At 45.9% G+C, this 4,485-nt stretch overlaps 1 pseudogene; it reads right to left on the bottom strand.

Moving 5' to 3' along the window:
• Positions 1–3,518: 3,518 nt before the first annotated feature.
• On the bottom strand, positions 3,519–4,108 carry LOC129068163 (60S ribosomal protein L17-like; annotated as a pseudogene).
• Between the last annotated feature and the right edge of the window lie 377 nt (positions 4,109–4,485).

Raw genomic sequence — 4,485 nt, 5'->3', positions numbered from 1 at the left:
TTTATTGTGTAATTTACAGATAAATGTGTTGTGCCTCAGACCAAATGCTTTTATGTACAGAAATTGCAATGACAGTAGAAATTATGGTAATTGAAGAGGGCTCTGTTTTAGGTTTTTCTCGGATCACATGAAATGATCATCAGCATCTTTCCTGGCCATAATTGAGCCCCAGATTCCAAATTATTTTTTATTAGTTTGTTATCCAGTTTAACTGTTTGTTCAGGGAAGAGAAGGGCTGAGAGGGAACAGCACAATGCCGTCTCTGCTGGCCGGCCGTCTCCCCTGGGCGAAATGCGGTCCACCCGGCCATGGCTGTTTTGGGGTGTTTTTTTTTTTCATTTCTTACACACCGCACATCAGTTTGCCAAGACTCCTGTCACAGAAATGCTTCATGTCCTTGGAAAAATCAAATACACATCTTAAATGGAAGCCATGGAGCTTTTTTTGGAACAACAATATAAAATGTACTTACCATTACTGAACAGAACATTGAAAAATGGTTAAGATGTAAAGTCTATATTGTGTGTATTTTACCACAGTTAAAAATAAGGGGGCGGGAAAAAGGAGACAGATGTATTTGAACAATAAAAAAAAAATAAGGCAGGCTCCAGTCTGGTAGGTCTGGGGCGGAACCCCCAGTCCTTGCAGGAGAACAGTCTTCTTTTTCAAAGGCCACCCTATGGAGCCACGGCTGTTTGATCTGGATTGGTTTTGTTTTCCTTTTTGTTTTTTGGACTTTGAAATAAACTAATTTTTTTTAAAGCGTTTAAAGCTGAATTCAGGCATGCTTTAGTATTTTAAGCACTTTACAGTGTATGAAGCACTTTAATAACTATTATCTTATTTTCTCATCAGAAACTTTGAAGGACGCCGGCCATGAAATTTCTTCACGTAGCGTATATCTCATGCTATTATATCCGTATGCTACTATGTGTATTTTCCTGCAATTTGCTTTTTGCCCTTTAATAGTATGTTATCTTTCGTGTCAACGTGTAAAAGTCTGGTTTAACTAAAGGCACTTAGGATGGCTTCAGATATTTCGTATTATATAAGTAATGCTGAACTAATATGGTGGACGGATGTGTATACGTATGTACATACATGAATACACATTCAAATACGCATGTGTGTATATGTTCATGTGTGCATATGTCTGTGCGAGCTCATATACACATTTTGACAAAATAGAGGATTCTGGATTGGAATATAAATAAATTAAATTTTGGATACCGTCTGCTGCCAAATAGCCCTCCAAGGAGACTGTTTCAAAGTAGACACTTCGCAGCACTGGGTGCATGTGTCACTTTCCCATTCTCCTCCCAACCCCAGATAGTATCCGTCTTTCAAATTTTTGCCACCTTTAAAGAAAAAAGGGTGTCGCGTTATTAATTTAGTTTGCATTTTCCCGATCAGCAGTGAGTAGTGGCGCATCTTGGTATGTTTATCAGTTACCCATATTTCTTCTTCACAGACTTGCTTGTCCTCATTCTTTGCCGATGCTCCCCTTCCTGGTTCCTCGTCTTCTTACTGACGCACAGAGGAGGTGCGCTGGCATCAACTCCCCGTCGACAACACATCGCATCTCAGGCCTCTCGGTCTCTCATTCGAGGTTTGGTTTTGTTTACAAGGCCCTACTCAAGGTTTTTTTTTTTTTTCCTTTTTAAAAAAATTTTATGTTTTCCCACATAAACAAGGGTCATATGCCTGAGCAAAGGAAGATCAGAGTGACTGGCTCGGAGCCGTTCTGCCTGTAAGTGGGGACGCCAGGCTTTTGAACCACGTTGGTCCGCCGGTCCCCACGGCTGCTGCGGGGGGCGCTACCCTGAGGCTGGTCTGTAAGGGTGCACCTGAAGGGCGAAGGGGAACGCAGCCTTTCCCTCTCGGCCCTGGCCCTGCCAGACCCCGCAGCCGTCCCCAGCTCCCCTCCCCACGCCCGGAAGGGGGCTTCCGCCGGCCCCCCAGGCCGTAGCTCCAGCCGCGCTGGGGCGCTGTCCCGCTGTCCCGGGCGCTCACAGCCTGCCCGCGTCGTCTGTTGGCTGTAGGAGCCCTGGGGCGGCCCCTGTCACAGTCTGCTTGGCACGACAGGTAGTTTTGTCACAGCTCCGCCTGCCCCGGAGAGAGACATTTCACAAGCCAGGGGCCTGCCGCGGACCGATGGCACTCATCAGCCCGCCTTCCTCTCCGGGGTCCGCGGCCGACAACCTGCGCCCCTGGAGCAGAGGGGGTCTGCCCCTCTGCCCTTGAGCCTGGGGCGGCCTTGCCCCTTGCCGTCGCGGGCCTCTCTGCTTCTGCTCACACTGCCGGCACCTCGTTCTTGGCGTCAGACCAGCAAGCCCAGAGCTGCCCTTTGAAGGATAGAGGCCGCGCGCGGAGGGGAATTGTCCCGGGGGAGGACCTGTCGGAGAAGCCAGCCCTGGCCTCACCCTCCCACGTGCTGCAGACACATGGGTGGCGGTATCTGCAGCCTGCTGCACCCCCCTCCCCACCCCGGAAGCTCCCAACGGGCCCGTAGGTCGGTCTGTGCACTAAGGAACGTTTAAACCGAGCTTGGGTGGTTTGTTACATGCCAATAGGTGGCCGATCGCAAGCCTTTCTGCGGCAAATTGTGGTTTTATTGAGCGCCACTGCCCGTGATTCCAGTGTCTTAGTGTCTCCAGTGGAAAGTCGCGCATTGTTCCGCAGACACCCACCTGCGTTATGTGATCTAGCCTTCCATGCCCCTGAGTTCCTTTATAGCTCTGGAAGTGGTCGCGGACCCATGGCAATACGGGGGACTGTCCTCACGAGCGTGCAAATGAATTCCAGCCAGTGGAGGAAAAACACCCATCGCCACCACGGAAAAGCCAGTTTTACACCTGTTTGCAAGTTAGTGTCAATATTCCTGATCAGAAATAGGATGGATCTTTGAATTCTTCTTCAGTAGGAAGCTAAAGAAAATTTTTGACACTCCTTCATGTTGTATCTGTGTGGGAGTGGTGGTTCTGCCTGCCCATTTCCAGTGTGGGGGAGGGGTTTCCCGCCCACCAAAAAGCGATGCTCAGCCGGACGCTTTCTACCCCAAAACAGCAAGGGATCCCACAAGGTAAAAATCCCGCAAGACTGACCGCCCCATGGGCCCCTCCTTCAGACCCCAGTCACAAGGCATTACTCACTGCTGATTGGGAAAACGTAGACTCAATAAATGCTTTACTACCATTTGTTCTTTAAAGTTGGCAAAAATATCAAAGATTGATATTATCTAGATCTGAAAACAGCCTAAGAAAATCAAACCTGTATACATTGTTGCATAGGATCTAAATTGAAATTGACTTAATTAAGGTAAAACTTTGGCAGATAAAATTAATTTGATAATTTTTGTTTAATAAAAACTACTATGTTTTCTCTTATTCATAAGTGTAAGTTATGATATATGCAAACATATTTTAAAGATTATACTTGAGTATGTTTTAATGATCAAATAAGGTTGTTTTTTTTTTACTTTTACTAGTATTTATTTTATTTATTATTTTATGCTGAATTTACTCCCGAGCCATAAGCTTTTGTTTCTTCAGTTTCTTCTGGGATATCTTTTTCTTCTGTGCAACTTCCTCTTCTGGTTTAGGAACAGTCTGTTGCTTTTCAGTGAGGACCATCTCAATGTGGCAGAGATGATCCACCCATGAGCTCTCTTAAGTTCTACGTCGCATCTTGGGAGCTTTGTTCACCTGGATGTGCTCAATGACTAGAGAATCCACATCTAAACCCTTAAGTTCAGCGTTACTCTCTGCGTTTTTAAGCACACGCAGCAAAAACTCAGCCCTCTTTTGGGCCACCGACCCTGTTTGGGCCAGCCCCACTGTTTGGCCCGGGCACACCTACCAACTCCACCATTGTATTGACAGAATGGGACACATTGCTTCTTTAAAGTGACATCTTTCAGATATTCGGTGGCTTTTCGAATATGCACACCCTTAGTGGCCTGGGCAGTTTCACAGGTGTTCTTGAAGGGAACCTGAAGATTTGAACCTTGCAATTTGCATGATTTTGTGAGGTTTCCTGGGTCAGCTGAATAGCGAACTATCTTCAGAGATGACCTCTGGTCACTTTGGGGAAGCACATAAGGTAACATTACTCCTAGGTAATATTTAAGGTTATGAAGAATGTGAAAGTAAAGTGGTTTAACAAACGGAATCGTTCTCACAAACTCTTCACTTCAACAGTAATTATATTTTGTAGTATTTCAGCTGGGAGATAATTTCCAAGATCTTTAGGTAACTTAAACCTGGGCCTGACATTCATTGAGTTAATTAATGGACAGTCATTTGATGTGTAGATCATTTCTACCTAAGGTACGATGCTGAAGCACCGATTACTAAGTGTAATTTCCAGTTTATATGTTTTTGCTTTTCCTCGTGTGTTTACATGTGGCTGCGGTGCGACATGTTCGGACTAAGTCAGTGAATGTGTTTCTTTTCGCCGCCTTGTGGAGTCACGGGAGGGTCTGAC

Source organism: Pteronotus mesoamericanus, unplaced genomic scaffold (assembly GCF_021234165.1).
Source record: "Pteronotus mesoamericanus isolate MK-2021 breed Mesoamerican mustached bat unplaced genomic scaffold, CSHL_Meso_final contig_202, whole genome shotgun sequence".
Lineage (NCBI taxonomy): Eukaryota > Metazoa > Chordata > Mammalia > Chiroptera > Mormoopidae > Pteronotus > Pteronotus mesoamericanus.
The sequence above is the reverse complement of the archived record's forward strand: the minus strand, read 5'-3'. Positions and strand labels throughout refer to the sequence as shown.